Source organism: Gobio gobio (assembly GCF_949357685.1).
Source record: "Gobio gobio genome assembly, chromosome: 9".
Classification (NCBI taxonomy): Eukaryota; Metazoa; Chordata; class Actinopteri; order Cypriniformes; family Gobionidae; genus Gobio; species Gobio gobio.
Genome location: NC_137115.1, coordinates 30,476,637 through 30,500,011, shown reverse-complemented (window position 1 = coordinate 30,500,011; position 23,375 = coordinate 30,476,637). Strand labels below are relative to the sequence as shown.

Genomic DNA, 23,375 nt, shown 5'->3' with positions numbered 1-23,375 from the left:
ATATATATATATAATTCAATTATGTAATATAATATTATAAATTTTTTATTATTTTAAAATATTTTATTGATCTCACACACACACACGCACACACACACACACACACGACTATACATATTTATATATATAGCAATATACAATAAAATATTTTAAAATATTTTATATATATATATATATATATATATATATATATATATATATATATATATATATTTAAATATATATATTTTATATTTATATATATATATATATATATATATATATATATATATATATATATATATATATATATATATATATATATATCCATAAAATGTTTATTGTTATATTATTATATTGTTGTTGTTGTTAATGATAATATAAATATTTAAATAAGCCCTACATTTCCTGCTTAAAATACAGCAACACTACAAAAAAAAGTGCGTATGAACTGCCGCATTTTTCTGACTTTTGCTGAGTCTGCTTTCACATAGACTACACATACATGGACGTTTATGCATATGGATTATTAAAACAGAATATGGCTTCTTTTCATGCACACGCATGCATTCATATTTGGCCATATTGGATGATTTTTGCTCGTGCATATGGCGAATGGATGGTGCACTGAGTGACTGGTGCGTTCAGTCGTGCGTCAGACAGAGAGGTCCTCCTCTTGTGTTTCCATGTTGCTGCCCCCCTCTCTCTAGCTCTCTTTCTGTCCCCCTCCCTTCCTCTCTTCTCTTCTGGCATCCCCCATCCCCCATCGCTTTATGTGCTTCCATACAGCCTGAAAAATCAACCGGAGGAGGAAACCTTCACACTCACGGAGAATAGACTGACCCTCTGCAACCCAGAAGATCGCTCTAAACCGGGATCACAGACTGGATCAGGGTGACCAATCTAAAGCATCGCACTCCGGTGAGTAACATTTGATGTAGTTTGATTTCCAAAGTAGTGTAGGGATTTCTAAAGTCCAGAAACACCATCCAACCACCATTAGAGCTTCACCACCATCAAACAGCAGCAATGCTTTTCTCCTGCCAATGTGTGTTAGTGATGGTGAGGCTCTTTCTAAAAGTGTCTGATGGCGATTGAAGACAAAACAAATGCACTCGAGTTCAGAATATCGGTTAACGCCGTTTTCGGGACGGCTCCATGAATGAGAGAGATTTTTCATGCTGACTTTGTTCATTCCCTTGTCATGCATTTGGACATTCCATAGAGCTGAGACACAGAGACACTCAAAATGGTGTCTGGAGGAGTTTGAGGCCTTTAAACACACAAGAGATCAAATCATAAACGCTGTTATGAGGAAATACGAAGCGCGATCATAAAATCGGACGCATCCATGTGCAACGATGTAACAGCGATTCTGACGCAATAAAGCTCTTTTGTTGAACAGCGTTACAATGTAACGCGCATTCGAGCGCCTTTGCTACTTTCTCTTTTTTGTTGTTGTTGCATTGATCCGCGATGCTTTCGTTTTATGCCATTATCATTTTTCATTTGGCATATATTTTTTTTTATCAATGCATTCCTGGTTGATTGATACAAAGGAAAACTGCACATGGGTCCGTATCGAATAGCAGTCGGTGTGTTTTTTGGACATCCATGACCGTTTCTGTGCTCGTTTATGAAATTAATTTAATATTTACAGCCATGCATAGCCAGTATGAGGGTACTTTGTGTTTTAGTGAGGGAATGCAAAACAATATGAACTCCATCAGTTGATATAACAATGGGTGACATTTTACATTGCATTGTCCATGTTACATATTGATAATTAATATGAATTAAAATATATAAGCTGCTTGTAAATTATATAAAGCGTACAAGCATCTTATATGTTATATTGATTTCATAAACAACAAATTATTATAATTTTTATCCAATGTTGTGTTTTTAATGTGGTTGTCTAATGTTCTGTTTATATCTGTGCCAAAATCCAGAAATAAAACATTATTTGCGCCTTAAATGTAAAAATAATCACCATTTGCTATTTTTATTTTATTGTTATTGATTACAATAATAATGGTATTGTTCTAGCTCTAACCAAAACGAACAGAGACGGTGTAATGTGATGTTACCCAACAAAAATGTGAAGTGTTCAGAATCCAAAGGCCAAAAAGCTGATGTTTATTAAAATCTGTGACGATGCTCTGAATCGGTGATCGGCTTGGATCACTCCAGACGGCTTGCTCATCATGTGCTCTCCAATCCACCATTCCTGCAATAAAAGTGTCAATAGCTCTTCTGATAGATAGTCTTAACGTTACAGTGGCTGAAGAGACGCTTCGTTTGTTTTCATTGATAGTTTCATTATCCGCTCGAAATTCAATTTGTAAAGAAAAGCTTGCCATTTCAGTATATGACTGCAAGTTATTAAAGGTTTATGGATTGTGCTGCAAAATGCTGAAGCATTTGGGGTTTTGTCATTATTATAGGATTTATTGTAGTTTGTTGGAGTGACAGGTGCTGGAATGGAAGACTGGGGGGGTAATCATAAAGGTTATTTAATCATAGAATTACTATTGTTTTGCATTAATAAGTACAGATAAGTTTATTTCTTGGAAATGCACATTTGACAGTAAAACATTGAGCTTGAGTTTATTATAATGTTATATAACGTTTATTAACAACAGTAACACTCAAAGACACACATTTTTATAGGGAAAAAATGTAAATATTCTGCTCTTTAAATTAAATATAGGCTACCATTTTTCTTATAGTATCATACTGAACTGACAACTTCAATTATTATATAAAAGGAGCAGTCTTTACTTTCTGTCTGTGTAATTCCATCACAATCTGAAGAAAAGTTTTTGTTTTTCATGACACTTTATGACTTTTCATACTTCAGTACAAAAAAGTGTCAAACTTTGAAAAAAATTAGATTATTTGTTATTTTATGATAATGATTTCATAAAGTATAAATTCAAAAGCATGTGAAAAACGTGGAAATGTCTACTAAGTGGAAATGTCTACTAAGTCAATAAGTGCTCTTCTGCTGCCATCTACTGGTTATAGTGGTAATTTCATATTTTTTATTTTTAAATAAAAGTGTTTGTTTGCCACCAAGTGTTACTTTTCCTGGATCTTGAAACTTAGTTTATAACAGAGAATTCTGCCCTGAATTTGAATGCTTCTCACTCGACGCGACCCTCGCAGTGCATTATGGGTATTCTCGAGTTGTACACTCATTATTGCGGTGCGTTGTGGGTTTGAATGAGTGCACTTGATACCATCCACTGTAGCCCTGTCCCAAATGGCACCTTAAACCCTAACTGTCTTCCTCTGAGTCCGCACTTTCACGTCGTAATGCCGCTTTGACTGCCAGGTAGAAGTCCTCTGCGTAGCTCGCGAACTTGCGGGCTCAGCTGAAGTGCGGATCGAGGGCGCATAGCAGCCGCAAAGGGGGCGCTCACGAGCACCCTTCTTTAAGCTTAAATGACGAATGGGACAGCCTACGGTCTTGTGGACTTAATGGACGCGCGCACGCAGCGGCTATTGTAAGTCCACAAGACCGAAAGTGCACATGAAGTGTGCCATTTGGGACAGGGCCTGTGGTTTCGGACACCACTACAAATGGCTGTCCCCTCAAATAGTGCTCTATTTAAAGGTATAGGGGGAGATTTCGGACACAGCCCCCGTTTATACTCGGCGCGTCCGCACAAGCGCGAAGGTACGCATGGCAAAGATGATGTCACTGCGGTGAGGGCAGTCGTTTGCGTTGAGTGTGTGAGACCCCATTTCGTGTGGTGGTGTGCACAGCATTTTTTTTTTACTTTTCGCGCGGCTCCGCTTCCGAAGAGGCAGGAACATCTGTACAGTACTGGCATCTCTAACCAGCACCCAGTTTGCAGTTGTCTAAATTATTTTTTCTACATTTACAAAATGAGCCAAATCAAAAATATAATTTGAGAAAAACAAATAAATTGAGCTGTAACAAATTACAGTCATCTTTTTTTAGGTTATAGCAGAAATAAGCTTTTTAATGAAAATAAAGGGCCATGTTTAATACAAAAGTTCATGAAATTAAATGAAAATGTTTAATGAAATTGAGATTGTTGTTTAATTTAGTTTTATTCATATGCTCTCATATCCATATGTCACAAGTTTAAATCTCAAGGTTTCCTGGGTTTCACATGACTCTTCTGTAGCATGGGTTTGGTAATAAAAAATAAACATCGTCACGTGTGTACCTTACTTTTCACCGCTTAAGAGGACAATTACTCCAAGTCGCCTAGGCGTAGAGCATAGGTGAACAAGTAGCGCTGTTTCATTCCGCTTTCAGGATGCTCCAATATCAAAAATTGATACCACGCAGAGAGTGTACAGTGTTTGTGTCCAGACAAAGAAACACTGACAACAGAGCAAACAGAGAGCATAATGGAAAAACATTAACTGTTTATGTATAAGAAGTGGTTCCCTACATTATTGCAAGAAACCGTCATGTGATTACTGTGCCGGTGTAGTGGAGCAGCCCTGAATATTCGCTTTTCTATTAAATGAAAGATAAAATATGACAGAGCAATAGAATGAACAGGGAAAGTAACAGAAGATTATACAATACGTTAACACAGGCATAATTATGCGTGAAAATAACTGAAAGAAATTTCTATTTGCTAAACAAATTAAGCCAACTAATATACTTCATGTTCTTTAGTTTTCTCTAGCCAATGCTTAAAAAAAATTACAAATGCAATGAAAATACAGCTATCGGTAATCGTATCGCGAGTATCAAATTGAAAGTATCTGTATTGGACTCGTCCTGGAAGTGGTATCAGTGGAGCCCTGCTTTTTTATTTGGCAAAATGATCCAATTTATGATGAAAATAACCTAAACCACTATGATTTTTGTAAAGTAAATAACCATCTAGCAACGTGCTAAAATACACTCAGAACACCTTAGCAACTACAGATAACACTGTGCAAAATTACCAGTTGAGGTTTAATGGTTTAGATTTAATATTTTTGATTATTTTATATATAGAGTCATGGATGTAAAAGGAAAGTATATGCATTGAAAAGTAGAGAAGCTTCTGTGTACAGAGTGCAGGAACCTTTTTATAGTTCTATTGGCGGAAGTACCTGCTTTTTGGCCTCTTCGCAACGCAGGCAACTGGAAACTATTTTACTTCTAGGAACTCCTGTTGGGAAAACTAAATTAGCTCATACTTCAGAGTAGGGTCTAACGCAGCACAATAGGGACCAAGTGGCGTAAGTGTATGCTGATTGGCCGAACGCATGCAAAACATTGGTACCCGCCATTTTTAACAAAAAGCTGAGTACACACACAGATTATTAATTTACTAAACAAACTGACTCTACGAACGCTAAGGAGAAAATTCAACGCAACTTTGAGGGGACTAAGCAAAACAATGATTATGTATTTCTGCTCAGCTAGTGACATTGGGCATCAACTACGCGGCAAAGGCTAATCTTTTTTCATATACTGTCTACTTTCTTTGTACAACAGTTAGGGCTGTGCAATTAATCGGATTTCGATTTTGCCTCCCAACGATCACCAAAATAGTACAATCGAGAAAAAACGATTATTTCGCCATGTTCAGTTTTGCAAGAACAGTCTTATTTTGTCTTGCGTTCTGAATGAAACATCCGCCCCTCCCGAAGCCACAAATCTCTCTCAGTTCGTGAGTCTCGTGACTCGTGTGCATATCATCCGCTGGAATTTAAAAACTCGGCGCGAGTAAAGATGGCAGAAGGAGGGCAGTTACAGCAGCGTTTGGTGAGCAAAAAAGCCAAGGCAAAACCAACTCCGTTGTCTGGGAACAGTTTGGCTTCGAGGAATCAGACGACGAGCAGAAATATGCTACGTGCAAGATTTGCTACATGGTATTTGGTAGTGACTGCAACGCAAGGGAACATCACGAATTTGTTTAACCACTTGAAAAAACACAGAGTGACCTATGACAATCTAATAAAGAAACAAAAACTGACGAGAGCAGGGGTGCCGTGTAAACGTCCTTTTTTTCCTTCATATTTTTCAAATAATTCTCTCTTTGTAAACTTTGTTCAATGCATGCGAGTGCTGCCATTTCGCCGTCTTCACCCGGGTTTAGTGCCAGAAGACGCGAATGAGAAGACGCGCGCGCTGTGAGAAAATGTGCGCCTCACAGCGCGCAAATATTGAGTTCTCTTTGAAGTCTTGCTCTTGAACGGACAAACTCACACAAAACGTATGTCAACATGTCCATATTGATGAGTATCCTAGCAGACATAGTCTGTATATGCCTTAAGTGAACTTTATACAGTCGAGAAAGACGACGCATATCCTCTTAAAGGGGCAGTAGCCTTTACTTCCGTCTGTTTAATGTCAAACAACAAAAGACAAGAACATCACTCACCGCTCTTGATTGAATAGCTTTTGTAAGTTTAATAGAATTAATCTTTAATTTATGCACTTAAATATGCAATGTTATTTTACTTTTGATACATTTCTGTACCTGAAAACTAATGTTAGACATACCTGAAAAGCATATCTAGCCGAACCATATTGTTGATCTTATTTATTTGTGGTTATCATTTTTACGTGAATACTTTTATACTTTGATTTGAATATATGTTATATTATTTATTTTAATAGTTCAAAAAGTACAACAAATGTTTCAATTTCAATTGAATTGTTGAAAGGTGTATTTTTTATAAATGCAACACATTCCCAAAGTCATGTGAAATAATCGTGTTACATAATCGTGATTTCAATATTGACCAAAATAATCGTGATTATGATTTTTTCCATAATCGAGCAGCCCTAACAACAGTTCTATCTAACAACATATTAGACTTGACTGTTAAACAGATCGTAAACTAATGAAGACTGTCTGGGAGCACTGTGTTCACAGGCTCTGGTGCTCTGGCGGTGCGAATGCAACCAGGAAAATGGCCATAGGGGAACATTTAGTTGACGGGGGAGCCACCCTGGTGGTTAGTTTCTTTAACTAAGTTCCTAGGACTTCCCACGGCGTAAGGGGCTATAATGTTCGTCTTCTTTAATGATGTCCTGGAGAACTCTAGCATAGAGAGGGCACTTAAGTTGTACAATTTAAGGCTGCACGATATATTTATTTAGCATCGATATCGCAATGTGCACATCTGCTATAGTCACACTGTAGAATGTGCGATGTCAAGTAACAGGCCCCACTGTTCGAAACGCACTTGATTCTCGGATTAATTTCAAAGTTTAACCATCATACAGTCATTGTTTATCATCTGTATGCATTTTAGGACCTGTCAGATTAAACATTCAATTGATTTTAAACCATTCAAGCGCAAGAAGACGTGAAAGTTCTACGGAGGTGCTAAGCACCCTCAAACGCAAGCAAAAGCACCCTCAGTTGATACTGTAATAATATTGGCGAAACAGATTTGCACATTTGTGTCCGAGCTCTGGAGAGCATCACATGCATCTATTTGCAGCGTGTTTTTGCAGCGGTGAGTAATGTAGCCAATCACAGATTGTTGCTCTCTTGAACGCGATCAGAATCTCACGGCTCAAAACGCCAGTTTCTGTGAAACCTCTCATTAACAAAGTCAAGACACAATGTAAGTAAGAGATTTATTGTTGACAACTTCATTTTTATAACGGAACTTTGTGAGATCGCGATGAACTGACAAAGCAACAGCATTTTAGTGATCGTAGCGATCTTGGCTCGCTTTAGAGGCTACAGTCTATAACATTCATTGAATAAAACTATTGTTGCTAAGAGAACCGACAGCCAATTGCATGCAGCAAAGTTTCGGAAGTGACATCTAAATATAAATGCCACTCTGCACGAGACAGAAATATCCTCCTGAGGTTTTGCCTCTGTAGAGGACATTATATTTTAGCAAATTTCTCTGACAACATACACAGTTTTAAGTCTGGATATTCTTATGAAATATAAGACATTCTTATGAAAATATTATTACCCATTAATAAAGTATTATTACCCAAAAATCCCGTTGTTTGTCTTTTCATGTCTTTTAATTTTCTCGATAAATGGGTTCTGGTGTCCTCTACAGAGCAGAGGATATAGCATATAACATAGGTTAACATTATGCTCCAAACAATGTAATGACCGGGGAAAAAAAATTCACAAAAGCTTTTTTTATGGTTCTCAGGAAGATGACATGTTAAAATACCAGTAACGCTTTAAAGCAATGTAAAGGCAGACTAATAGATTAGTAGACAATTTGTAGCAAAATATTTTTGAAATTCCAATTATTGGTAAAAGTGATGACTTGTAAATAAATCATCATAAATTTCTCACATAACTTTTACACTGCTATGGTGGAGCCATTGCTTAGCCTATCTGGCTAGATATTTTACTTTATAAAGTTTTAAATATGGATATTTTTCTTACAAAAACCCATCGATTCGCTTCAGATGCAAATGCTTGTTTTTTTTCCAATATCGTGCAGCCCTAGTACAATTTTGATAAAACTCACTGCTACGTTTTCCTTGAAAAGCGTCCAGATTTTGCGAGAACCTCTTATTCATCTGCTCAGTAATTGGGCTGCTGATATTTCTCACGAGTGTTGAAAGTCTGCAGTTTGCAACAAACATGTTACAATGCGAGTCCTTGGCAACGTCTTAAATGTGTCATGATACGTGTCTGCGCACTTCTGCGTTAATGCGTCTTTTGTGAGACTCCTTTTTCATCGGAGGTGGTTTTATTTTTTACTGTAAAAAATAGATGGATGTTTTTTGATGAACTGTGTGTGAGCCAAATCCACAGTGAAATGAGAGGATTATGATCGACGGCACCTCTCAGCTGTGTGTTAGCTTATACATTCACTGCAATAGTGCTCATAGACCTCAGATTAACCACACACACGCACACCCTGAGGGGATGTTGGTTTCCTCTGATAAGCAGGAGCAGAAAATGTTCAGAGATCCTGCCTTGTGGCTGCAGGGAAATCCCATTAGATTTGCGATTCCGTTTCAAGCTACCAGTGTCTCCTCATGAGATCATCTCTAACAATAACAAAATGTAACGCTATATATAATAATGATATATAATTGAACATCAGTATCTTGTGATTTGAAAAGGCAAACCTGCAGGGGTCATAATGAAGAGTTGTTGTAAATATTGTGTAAATATTCACAGTGCTGGGTAGATTACTTAAATTGTAGTACGTTATTGTTTGAAAATTACATTGCGAAAATTGTACTTCGTAACTTAATCCTTCCATTACACATTTCAGGTAATATAAACGGACTACTTTTTGATTACTTTTAGATTACTTTCAAACTAACCTATCTTGTAAACAATTTGGAACATTAAGAAACATGAATAAACTTTATTTTTAACGAAGTTCCAGTCAGTAAGATACTGTTCTTTTGTTTGCTTCATTTTACTGCGGATTCGTTTTTAAACAAGATACAGTTTGGCACAGGCTTTTCAGAGAGACTGAAACTAAAAGATGATACAGTGTCAACTAGCAAATAAGTGTGAGTAACAAGTATGTGTCAGTGCCAGTAAATCAAATTGCTTAGTATCAAATTGCTAAACTGTATCAAATTGCTTAGTACATTTTAAACAATCTGTAAGAGACGGAAAATGTATACTGTAGCGCCGCAGTCAAACTGAATAGTTGTGATTTACTGTTCTTTCCTTCGCTTCAGCATTTATAATGGGGTTAATGCGTTGGCTTATCAGATACGTAAGAAAGCACGTATATAACGCTGCTTTTATTATTTTTGTGATTTAAGCCTCTTAAAATCTCTTAAGATCTTAAAATCTCAGCAGGAGTTCAAGTCAATTAATTAGGTCAAAGATGTTTGGCTGACAAAACAGTTTGGGAAATCCTGCATTACACTGAAATTACTGTGAAATTGTGCAAATAAATATTGAAGACAAAAGCTTTCCAAAGTCATAATAATACATGGTAAAATGACTTATTGGGTGATAATTAAAATAATAATTCATGTGTTTGTCCGGAGTTGATTAGATAGATAATGGTGAGAAAACATTCCTTAAAAGTTAAATAATTTCTGTGAATCCAGAAAGGACATTTCTATAAAGTAAAATTTAAAAGATAAAAAAGAAGAGTTAAAGAGAATCAATAAATTATGAATAATTTACTGGCACTTGTGTGATGTAATCATCATCAATCAGTAATAAAAAGAACTTTGATCTGATTATGAGTATTTTAAAACATAATTTAATCCAATTACAAATACCCAATTTTTAGAAACTGATTACATACAGTAATCCAGATTTCATTATCAGTCTTTAGCGACCCGGATCAATATTTAACACGGATGGATCTCTACCTGCCACGATAATATAAAACTCTCCTGATATTAGTGTAACAATTACAGAACAATTACTTGGTAATTCATAAAAGATTGGCTATTCATACAGTTTTTGGAACCTTTTTTATTCTCAAACACATTAATGCACCTTTTAGTTTTTCTACCAGGAGAGATTTTAAAAGTCTCTCCATGGAGAGCCATATAGCTAAACAGGTATGTTTTTCAGGTGTTCGCAAATGCCATCAACCTCAACCTAGTGAATAACATGACTCAAACGGTTAGAATCAGAGCAAAAGACATTTAAGAGGATAATAACCAGACAGTGAAAGCAGGACTTTACTATAGTTAGTGAGATTATCCTTTCAAAGTCTATATTATGAAAATAAATGCCCTTTGGTTAAAGTCTTAGAAGAGGTTGCTGAATATATCTTTGACTTTTAGCGCTTTCAAAGCCTAATTAGTGTTCCTTTTTAGGAATTAGTGAGAAATGATACGAAAATTTTGATAACAAAAGTGGCATTAGCAAGTATTATGCTAATGTTAGTGAGTGTGTTTGGCATGATGCTGACACTAATTATTAGCAATGTAGTGAACTTACGCATTCTGTGTGAGAAGTGGTGAACAAACGTCTACTAAACATCATCCGAGCGCCGTGTAGGCTGAGATGGTTCTGGATGGGCGTATTTTTGGACTTTCTGTGGGCAGACACTGAAATCACAGCCTTGCTGAATTTCTCTGTGGGAAAAAATGAAACTCCTACTGGTTTTGTCACACCAAACATATTAAAATGAAAAAAGACTAGTCTCCTTTTCAAGGGAGTAAACAAAGGAGTCTCTCGCTGTGTGAGCGTCTCTAGCTCCTTTGAAAAGCTGCTGTAATTGCGCTACTATAAACTACAGATCATAAACACATACGTACACATATGCTCACAGCCACCCAAATATTCATTCAAGTCTATTTCAAGACATCCCACAGCTGTGACATGCAACACGTGGTTTAGGAGCGTTTTAAGAAAGTATAATGAAGGTTATGTAGTAGTTATTTGCAGCACCGCAGATTGAGTAAGGAACCTTCTACTTATCGTTTGTCTATATAGGGTTCTTGAGCTTCTTTAAGGTTCTTTTTTAGAGTAAAAAGGTACTTAATGTTTCATTATAGTATTTATTTACTGATACTTTAAAGCACCAGATGGTTTTCTTGAGACCCAGCGTAATTTTAGTATATGCCAGTACATGTAGTATATTCATATTAGGGATGTGCCTGAAGCCGAATACCTTATTTGGATAATGGCTTCAAAGCGAATAACGAATAATTCTGCAGAATAATATTGTTGGCTGACATAACCCGGTGAGTCCCCCTTACGAAAATTAACCTGGTTTTATTTGTAATCGTAAAAAACCATGGTAACCACAAATTAACCATGGCTTTGCTACTTTAACCATAGTTTAACCATGGTAAAAAAAAAAAAATTGGTTATACAAATGGTAATCAATTAGCCAAAAAACATTTTTACTACACTTTTACTATAATAAAACCATGGTTAAATTTCCGTAAGGGACTGGAATTAGCATTAGGCTAGTACAAGCATTGTTTGTTTACACTCTTGTGAAATCAGACAGTCCCTATTTCCACCTTCTCGATTACATCGTTAAAGATGGCTAGCAATGATTGGTCGAGAAGCACCGTGTAGTCTGACATGTAGTTTTCACAACGTGTAGTTTCTTATCCGTGACACAACAAGAATTCAGGAGTCAAAATCGCATAAAATCGCATAATCTGACAGTGACTATCGTGACTATCTAACAGACAAAAATATTATGTCGTCTGAACCCTGCTTAATTTACAGCGACAGAGATATGGAGACATGAGCTGAAGGTTTTAGATCCACTGTTCTCCACTGGAGCTGCTCCCATCAGTTTTGTGGTCTACATGTGACTCCACCCAGATATAAAAGCTGCTGTCTGTTAATGAAGATTTGACGGAAGAACTCGAGCATCTCAATCAGCTCCCTAGCTTCTAGGTCATGAATTAGTATAGTGTACTGTGTACATTAATTCGGGCACCTGGGAAGGACAGTAAGGACCATGGCTCATTACACATTGGGACACTGATGGCGACATGACAACGTCCTCATTGTACACTACTGGTATTAATGAACAACAGCAAAACCGATATCTTTCTGACATTGTTTTAATGTTATTTAAAGTACCTTATGATAAATACTTTGCTTGTTACATACGTGCAACATTTTAACCGTAAATGAATGATAAATATTAGCTAGATTATGTTCATTACCTGTCTAGCGATGAATTATGCTGACATATAATTAAATAATGGTTTATATTTTTAAAAAACATCTATCACGTGTCATTAAGTGTAGAGAGTGCTCACGTGATATATGTTTCGTGCTTCAGAACTTCCGTTAAGGGAACATAGTGAGCATCGAGGCTCCCTTGTTTTCACGGTGCATTGTGGGACTTTTTAGAGAGCAAACGTTTCAGTACACTGTAAGGATTCTGCGATTGAGACAGCCCTTAAAATGGCCGACTCCCTGATCAGTGCCCTCACTACTGAACTAGGGAGCGGATTGAGATGCACCCTATATAAAGTATTTACAGTCATTATATTTATAGGCATGCAAGAACTCTCTTTCTCTCTTTCTGTAGATGTAAACATCTCTTACAATGCTAGACATTGTAAACAGACTGTGTGGTCGCAATTATGAATATGGGACTACTGATATAAACTTCTTGTATTTTATATGTACAATAAGCAGAATAATTGCAACAAAAAAGTGGATTTAAGGTTAGAAAGAATGAAGCTTGTGGTGTAAGAATGCCAGTCAAGTCCGAAGCAAGATGCAACACTTAACAACACGGTATGGCAACAACGTCTTAGATAGTCTGACGGCAGATAAAAACAGTCAAACCTACATGCAGACTGTGCTGTTTATAGATTAGATATTTGTATTCAGGAGAGTGATATTATGTATTTCCCACCACCCCTCCCACCCCTTCCATCATTCATATATGCTCACCATCGGCAGTAGTATTGTAGACCCTCGGGCAGCGCGCGCACACACACACACACACACACACACACACACACACACACACACACACACACTTGCCTTCAGGTCTGACCAGCTTGCAGACAGAGTTTTCATGTCCAACAGCTGCCCGTCAGATCTGAATGTGTGATAGTTTCTGATATCCTTTGATAAGATGTGTGCATGTGTGACCCTGGTAAACCCAATGTTGTGGGGACCAAATTTCCCCACAAAGGTAGTAATACCAATAGTTTTTGACCTTGTGGGGACATTTTTTTGGTCACCATGAGGAAAAAACACTTATAAATCATACGGAATAGTGTTTTTTTGAAAATGGTTAAGGGTTAGGGGATAGAATGTACAGTATAAAAATCATTGTTTATAGACAGTCTCCATAAAAAATGGAAACCTAACGTGTGTGTGTGGGGGGGGGGTATGGTCTCCGCCAGCTGCTGGCTCCTCTCCATTGTCATAATTTGCACAGAAATCCTGCTGAACCAACACATTTGGGTAAATGTGGACTGAGAGTGACTCGGTTTGTGTGTGTTTGGATGCTGTACAGGCTGCTAAACATAATTTAATGTCACACGAGTACTGAGCATGTTCAGTATGAACTCCCTCACACATAACTATCTGAAGAATGCAGCGTCATGACTGAAAAACTGTACGACTGTACGAAGAGAGAATGTGAATGAATGTTTGCGAATGGAATATTAGCATAATATATGGGTTCTGCTTGTTTTATTTTAATTAATAAGAGTGCGAAACAATATTCATTATCCAATGGTAAATGTTTCAAACAGTTGTAGTATGACTAATTCGGTGAGTGCCGTTCAATTATTTTATATTTTTTAAGCCGTTTGTGATCTGAACTAATTGCAGCTGTGTTTGCAATGGAAATGCTACTAAATTTAGCCTATTATTTACATTTTGTAGAAAAATAGTATGTAAATCAGTACGAACTATTCAATGTTCAATAGTAAACAGTAGCATGGTTCTAAATTTAAAGTATTGTTTATGTATTAAAATGTAGCAGTCCAATTTAAATAGTTGAGAAAATCTCTATATTGTTCGTAAATACTGTGTAGTATGAGTAGTATGGTAGAATTGGTGTTAAAAATCATAGTTTGCTTCCTGTTTATGTCAGACTGGAAATGTATGGTACAGGTACACTGCCATTCAAAAGTCTGTATTCAGAAAGAGTTTTTTTTAAAGAAATGAATACTTTTATTTAGCAAGGATGCATTAACGTGATCAAATATGACAGTAAAGACATTTATAATGTTATAAAATATTCCATTTTAAATAAATGCTGTTCTTTTGAACTTTCTATTGATCAAATAATCCTAAAAAAATACAAAAATATTTGAATTGACAATAATAAGAAATGTATCTTGAACAGCAAATCAGCATATGAATAATTTAGCATCACTGGAATAAACAGTTGTTTTAAATTATAATAATATTTCACAATATTACTTTTTTTATCCAATAAATGCAGCCTTGGTGGGTATAAGAGACTTCTTTCAAAAACATCTTTCCGACCCCGAACTATTTGTGCATGTGCATCATTTAGAAAATTCACATAATGTGTGCAATATACACAATGCATACTACAAAAATAGTATGCTGTGAGTAGTAGCTCCAGTCAAGCTCTTTGATAAGAAAACCATTCCCTCCTTATTTCCACGGAGGAAGAAAGTGTCAAGGTGAAGAAAGGAAAGAAGCTGATAAATGCATCTCTTGTGGTGCCGACGTTTGTGGCACTGTGTGTATGTCGGGGGGGTAAATGGATGGAGAAAGCGGCAACAGAAGAACCCGGGGTTTGAATACTGACAGGGGCATCTCAGCACACCATGTTGGTTTTGAGGCAATTGTTTGCTGGATAATGTCCTATACAAAATGGAGGTTGTGCCTCAGTGAAAGGCAGGATTTGAGGCAGAATAGACCTTTTTAGAATTAGAGAGGACAAGCTCTTGCAGGGCAGTTAAAACAATGGTGTTTTTTGGGAGAGGGGCACTCCCCTCCATGCCCTGTTCTCATTCAGGTCCCGTTAGGGAGCCGCTGGGAGGGGAAGGGCCTATTGTGTGGCTGTTGTTTTTGAATAGCTAATTAAGCTTCTTATAAGTGTTTTTATGAAGTCAGTGTGAGATTAAGGCTCGAAGGGCTTCCCTTGGGTTTCCGGATGGCTCAGGTGAAATCTTTCCTCAGCTCCTACACCTGGAAGCCGGTAACAAATTACTAGCATTAACTGCAGCTGCGCCAGAAGTTTTCTCTTGTGCAAATCAAAAGTTAGTGCTCGACCCAGTTAGAGGAACATTTGAGGTTCAGTTAAAGGGATAGTTCACACAATTTACTCCCTCTCATATTATTCCAAACTTGAATGGCTTATTTTCTACTGTGGAAAACAAAAGTAGATTAAAGTTTGGGGTCAGTATGATATTTTTGTTTAGTTTTTTATTAAATAAATTAATACTTTTGTTCAGCAAGTATACATTCAATTGTTCAAAAGTGACAGTAAAGACACTTATGTTTCAAAAGATTTCTATTTCAAATCTATTTCTTTAAAAAAAGAATCCTGATTCTTCCTGAAGAAAATGATGCATCGGTTTCCAAAAAAAACCTAACAAAAATATGAAGCAGCACAACTGTTTTCAACATCGATAATAATAATAAATGTTTCTTGAGCCGCAAATCAGCATATTAGAATGATTTCTGAAGGATCATGTGACACTGAAGACTGGAGTAAGGATGCTGAAAAATATATTCAAAGAGAAAACTGTTATCATAAATTGTAATAATAATTTTACAATATTACTGATTTTACTGTATTTTGGTTGAGCATAAGAGGCTTCTTTCAAAAACATAACATTTTCCCAACCTCAAACTTTTGAAGTATGTTGTCACAATATCAAAATTGAGCAAAAACTATTGTAACTATTTATTTGACATTTGACATTTAGCGGTTTGAAAATAAAATAATAAATACATTTAATTAATAGTTAATTACTTATGCTATTAATAATTATATGTAAATAATACATTCAAATTTTAGCATAGCTTTCAAATTTTGTAAACATTGCACTAAAATAGACTTAAAAGGTTAGTTATAAAATGAACCCGGTAAAATTGATCCAGTACTCGGTACTACCAGTACTGCAGAAGAAAGGCTGATATTGTGACATTTATAATGTAAGTAGGCCTATCGACTGAAATACAGCTACGTTTGACAACACTGTTTTGAATTATAGTGTATTTTTTTAGTGAACTATCTTTAATTATGCAGGATAAACATTTCACAACAGTTAAACATGTCAACAAATGATGAAATCAAAAGGTATCTTGAAAGACACATTACAACTTACCGAAATAAATCCTGCCTCATGTAATAATTTCGGTGCATCCCAACCTTTTAATTATGGAACAACAAGGTATATTTGAAATAACAACACCAAAGGATATGGGTATAAAATAACTTAAATTGATATTATTGATACTGTTAAGTGATACACAACATGTCCGTTGTGTTAGTGGCCTGCTATATGAGAAACATATATTAAAGGAATATTTCTCCACATCATAGACTTCCATGGGAACCAAAATGTTGAAGGTCCAAATCAATGCAGTTTTTAAAGGGCTTCAATGGCTTCAAAGGGCTCTACACGATCCCAGATGAGGAATAGGGTCTTATCTAGCCAAACGATCTGTCATTTTCCCAAAACATCTTGCGCTGCTCTGCGACGTGCCACGGATTATGCAATCCCATCGTAAAGGTCACGCTAGACGTAGGCGGAAGTACCGCCCCAAGCGAATTTGTGAGGACTAATACAAACGCCTTTTACCAAAAAACACTCCATCTTCAACTTCAAAATCGCCCGACATCATTGTTTTACCTTCTTTTTTTTGCTAAAGGACGTTTGTATTCGCACAAAAGACTAAAACATGGGGGCGGTACTTCTGCCTACGTCTAGGGCGACCTTTCCAACGTGATTATGCACTCCTTGGCACGTCGCAGAGCAGCGCAAGATGAGCAATTTAGGTTAAAAAGCATATTCATTTTTAATTTCTTTTGAAAATGACTGATCGTTTGGCTAGATAAGACCCTATTCCTCAGCTGGGATCGCGTAGAGCCCTTCGAAGACATTCGAGCCCTTTGAAACTGCATTAATTTGGACCTTCAGCATTTTGGTTGCCATGGAAGAAAATCCTGAAATGTTTTCCTTAAAAAACGTAATTTCTTTTCGACTGAAGAAAGAAAGACACGAACATCTTGGATGAGATGGGGTAGAGTAAAATAGCAGGAAATTTTCATTTTGAAGTGAACTAATCCTTTAAAAAAAATCCCACTTATAGTCTGTGTTGGAGCTGACGTTTAGATGAATCGTAATAAATCTTCTGAAACCAGAAAGCAGGTGTAGGAATGCAGTATTTATAGACTGTTTGCGGTGGATATGCATGTGTCCTTTGCTTTGTATTAACGTTTTTAAGTGTGTGAAGCCCAATTACGTTCCCAGCTGTTGAAGTGCTTCCTCTACTAGCAAATGATATGACAGAAATTCACACGTGGTTTGGCATCGGCGGATGAATAGCTTTCTCTTTGTCTGTTTCTCTTGTTATTACTCTTGGGAATTGAGAACCTGTTCTTGTACAAAACTTGAAATTGGAATTATTAACGATTCCTGTCTCTCTTTGTCGATCTCCCACCATCCTGCCGTTCAAATCTGTAATGTTACTTTAAATCACGGTTATTCCTCTCGCGCTGATATTATAGACCTTGGCAAGTGCAAAAAAAAAGGAAGAGAGGGCGAGCAAGATGATGTGAGGGGGATGGGGAGGAGAGACGCTCTGGGTTACTGCTATGAATTGACGGGGGTTCAGCAGGCAGCTCGGGAACTGAGACAGGCTTTGTTAAACAAGACTGTCTGGAAGGATTTTCATTCATTCAGGACGTCGTTGAATGTCAGGTAGTTCGTTCCTTCATTCAATGCTGCAGTCGATTATTGTCCTTTAAAACGGTACATTTGTACCACAAATGAATGGGTTTCATTGATTACTGGTTAGGTGGTCGGCTGTAAACACATTGTAAGTATCTAGAGGGAATTTCGTTTTCACTCAAAAACATAATTTGTGAGTTCGGTTATTTGAACAAGCAGTCAATTACTGATAGACTAATACACTGGCCAGATTAACAAGGCTGTTTTGTGATTATCTGACATAGCCTGCCATTTTATGCATGGTTATCGCCAACTATGTCATGATATAGAATTCAGTACATCACAGTATATATAATTGGTTCATTTTTTTAAATTTAGCAAACACATGAGAAAAGCCCAGTGTGAATCTATGGTTTGAAATTTTCCATAGTATTTATACAACAGTTCTTTCTGGTTCTCGAATCTTATTGGCTGAGAGCCTTTTCCAGCCGTGTGATATTCACCCAGTATCATCACTCAAACCATTTCACCGTTTGTATTACTCCGCTTGTGGCGACTGTCGTGGCGATCGAGGAAATCCACCATAAGTGTTTAAAATAATACTGTTGTTATGTCATGAAATGTAGTTTTAACAGTTTTTAGCGAAAATTTTGTTATTTGGACCTCAAATATGTGACTCATATATTAACATAGCGGGTACATGAGCGCTGAACGGCCACTGAAGGAGCATCTGCGAAAGTGTCGAAACAAAATGGAAAATAGGCGCTATATTTATATACGAGTCACATATTTGAGGTCCAAACATTCTACATAACTACATTCTCGCCTAAAAAACTACATTTCGTGACACAACAACAGTAGTATTTTTAATTTTTTTGATTTGCTCGATCGCCACGACAGTCGCCGCAAGTGGAGTGATACAAACGGTTTGAGTGATGATACTGGGTGAATATCGCACAGCTGGAAAAGGGTCTCAGCCAATCAGATTCAAGAACCAGAAAGAACTGTTGTATACACATATATATATATATATATATATATATATATATATATATAGCTTAATAAATCATTATTAATTGTAATTAATACAGGAACCTGAATGACAGAAAGTATCACAGTATGTAGTAGGCTTGCTACGATAGTCGGTGTTGCCGGTGTTACCGGTGTCCAGACTCAACACCGGTTACATCACTTGCACACCGTGGCACCACCCACCGTCTTTTTGATTTTTTTATAGTAATAAAATAATTTAGTTCAGTTAGAGAACAGACAATACAAATAAAAACTGAACGTATCTGCTTAATAAAGCAGGATCCGACCGTGAGTCTCGGCAGCGGCAGGAGTCATTCATCAGATTTAAGAGTGAGGAGCTGACTGAGATGATCGCGGAAGATTTGGTTTCAAAGCGAAACGTAAAAGCGCCTATTTAAGGGAGTTTGTCATTTGTTTTGTTGTTGTGTTTTTCATTAAAAATAATAGGCTAATGAACCCACAATTCAAGCATCCCGCCACCGAATTGGCGCTAATTCAAAACCGAAAGTAAAATGTGCACGGCCGCACAGAGCGCGCATTGTTTACTTTCGCCTGGCTCCGCAGAGCGAGCCTCCGCGCTACGCTGACTGCGCGCATTTATTTTTGCCGCGCGCACCGAGTATAAACAAGGCTTTACGGACGAACTGTTATTCATTCATGGCGTGCATCTCAATCATAGACTGATCAATGCTTGATCAGTGCCCTGACTACTGAAATAGGGAACTGATTGAGACGCACCCATGGCCTCACCGAGCGCGCATTTACAGACGAGCTGTCATTCACTGTGTGTGCGCACTGGTGCGTTTTCAGTTCAGAGCGGTCGTGTGCATGTTACTTTCGGTTAGATAGAATTAGTGATTTAAAAGCCTTTGGTGATACCGGTATTACCGGTGTTGTCACACATCAATTAACGAGTGGGGAAATTTCCTCACCGTCACATCCCTAGTATGTAGATATATGGTATTGGCACATCTCTAATGCATGTCAATTCCCAAATCTATTGAGTGACTTAGTGTATTTTGAACAATTTTTTGTAACTGTTTTGGCACAGATATGAGAAGGCTAAACTGGGCACAGTTATAGGCTGATAAAAAGGTCCTAAAAAGGTCAAATATATCAGCCAATATGTTCTGAGCTGCATGATATAGCTCTTTTTGAGATGGTGAATGTGTCTGTCTTTGACAGTAGCCCATTACACCAGGGTATGTCTGTGTGTGTGTGCACTGCGGTACAGGTTAGCTTGTCTTTCTCCAACTGTTTGCACAGCTCACACAGCTGGACCTCACAGCAGAGACTGTTTTGTCCCCACAGCATGCCCACTGGCACACACACTCGCACAGAAACACAGCAGCTCTTTGAGCACTTATTACTAAATAATTCAGACACCCCTGTGCTTTACGGGTCCCTCTTACACCCTGTGTGTGTTTGTGTGTCTTTGTGCGCTATCAGATCAGAGTGACAGAGGGTGAAAACCCTCTTTTCCATCACCCCTCTCTCATCCCACACTGCAGGAATGATGGACAAACGGGATGTAAAGACACTGTGATGTGCTCTTTTTATTTCACTTCGTTTGTGTTTTGTTGGTATACCTTCCCTCATGCCAGCCGTCAGATCAATCCCATGGTGTCTGAACATAGATAGAAATAGATTTTCAGATGTAATTTTTATGAAGAAAATCTGACGGGTGTTTGCACACACATCCATTGCGTGTGGTTTCTAGAGCGTTGTTAGGTGGTCACTAGGATGTTCTTGGTGGTTGCTAGGTGGACAAACAGACATTAGATGCAGTAGGGTTGCCCCTGACTAAAGACTAATCTTGCCCCCAACTAATCACGCATTTATATTATTTTAATTACTTAAATATACAAGCACAATATAGCTTGCCACAAAGCAATGGCAAAAGTAATGATTATGAATGTGTTGGAAAAATGTCAAGGAGACATTTTAATTGTTTTATTAATAAATTTGTGTTTTCTGAGTCAGTCGACTGCAAAGATGAAATTGACGTTGCTGACTCATCATATCTGCTGTATAGTAAACTCGCCTATAGAGAGAAATGCACCTTGGAATACATAAACAGAGAGTATTTGTTTTCGATTTGAATTGGTTTGTTTAAAAGTAGGAATTTCAAGCTTTTTATAGATATATTTCTCATGTATGTGAGACAAGTAGCCTATACGCTAAGTTTCGGTTCATTTAGGTGACGCGCTGCTGTTCAGGTAGACCGAGATGGCAGAAAGCGCATCCTGTTTGTGTTCTTTATTTTACAAAAGCACAACTTTTAGTTGTTATTGTGTGTACAGAAATAAAAAAAAACTACAGTTTGGAATGACAGAGTATTTTAAGTTGGGAAAATGCAGGTGATCGCACCTCCGCCTCCATGTGATGCAGTAAAGCGTGCTAATACTTCAGCTTCCACATTTCGCACAAACACTTGGATATGCGCCTAATAATAGCACTAGGTTAACGTTAGAGTGAGCAGCCATGTAAATTTGCTACTTGCATGTTTCAAATGTTAATTAATAGATTGATAGTTGAACAACGTTTGGATTTCCTGCCCGACATACTGTAATTATCACAAGTGCCCGCCGATCGGTCCCTCACAGACTGCGTGAATTTCTGTGGATTTTTTTTTCTCTACGACTAACCTACTAAAAAAATGGCCGACTAAGCCTCTTCTATTAGGGGGCAGCCCTAAGATACAGCCTACATATTAATATTTCAGGTGAGTATTTCTGAGTATCTGTGTGTCTTTTACTCTTGTGTGGTCCTCCTCACACATCACACCACTTGATAAAAGTAAAACTGGTCAAAATCATTGTGTTATGTTCAGGAATCAGTCAGGGATATTCCATCCCTCTGGTCGGGCCCTTGAGCTGTTCTGTGCTGCCTGCAGCAGCCATCATTAATTCAGTGTGTTTCTGCTGTTGAGCAAAAGAGAAGAGAGATGTGTTCGCCTCAGGGCCAATCCACATAACCGGGAGGAACCGTTTTACCTTGATATTAACTCACAGGTTCAGGCGCTCGAGTTAGTTATAAAATCTGTGCTAGTTCTGCATTCAGAGATCGGCTCATGTGTTTATGCAGTAGGAATGCAGCAATGTTGTCATTTTGGCAAGTGCAGGGGGAAAAAAATGGCTTATGTTTTTATGATAGCCTGTGTGTTATATGGTATTTTTTTGAAGGATTTATCATGGAAAGGATGCTCACAACAGGTATTGGATTTTGATCACCAAAAGACCTGCCAAAGAACCATGTGTTCGTGTAATCCTTCCGCTGACTTAATAGGGCATTTAGTCTGAAAAATCATTAATATTATTCACACATGAACTGTAAAAAGATGTCAGGTTCAGCCTAATGTGACATGAGTACACTGTACTGGTGTAACTGTGAATTATAGACATGAGGTGTTCAGTATACAATATTAATCGACCGTATGCATTTACAGACACTTTGTCAGGAAGTTTGTGTTTAATAATAGAGTTAACTTCATTAATTTGACCTGAATGAAAATGAGCCATTTGAGAGGCATATGCTCATTATGTTGTGCCGACATGAAAGACATTTTTGAAAGCACAACTGTCTTCAACATTGATAATAATAATAATAAATGTTTCTTGAGCACCAAATCAGCATATTAGAATTATTTCTTAAAGTTTATGTGACACTGAAGACTGTAGTAATGATACTGAAAATTCAGCTTTGCATCACTGGAATAAATTGCATTTTAACACAATAAAACAGTTATTTTAAATTGTAATAAAATATCACAATATTACTGTTTTACTGTATTTTTTTTTATTAAATTAATGCAGCCTTGCTGAACATAAGATACTTCTTTTTAAAACATTTTAAAAATCTTACTGACTCATGTGACAAACTATGTGAGCATTTCTTTAGTGTATGAAAAAAAACTTTGGGTTTTGGAAATTAGACATGATGTCTGACATTAAGATAGCACTATTGAATGAACAAATGAAATATGGCATCTACTCTGCCTGAGGATCTTTGAATGAATGAAAGTCGTGACTAAGCAGCAGAAGACGATCAAATTGCTTTTGTTGGAGCTTTGATCAGCAAAATCTTTGCTTCTTTGTTACTGCAGTCATACCGT

General features: G+C 37.1%; 1 protein-coding gene across 3 annotated transcripts in view; it reads left to right on the top strand.

Moving 5' to 3' along the window:
* Nucleotides 1-409: 409 nt before the first annotated feature.
* fam168a (family with sequence similarity 168 member A) overlaps nt 410-23,375 on the top strand; it is a 68,498-nt gene continuing 45,532 nt past the window's right edge. For 2 of the 3 annotated variants that reach the window (XM_079824983.1, XM_079824979.1), the window contains exon 1: nt 588-900. The gene's annotated coding sequence lies outside the window, so the exon portion shown is untranslated. Of the gene's footprint in view, nt 901-23,375 lie in introns of all 3 variants that reach the window. The other variant, XM_079824980.1, reaches the window with a different exon arrangement.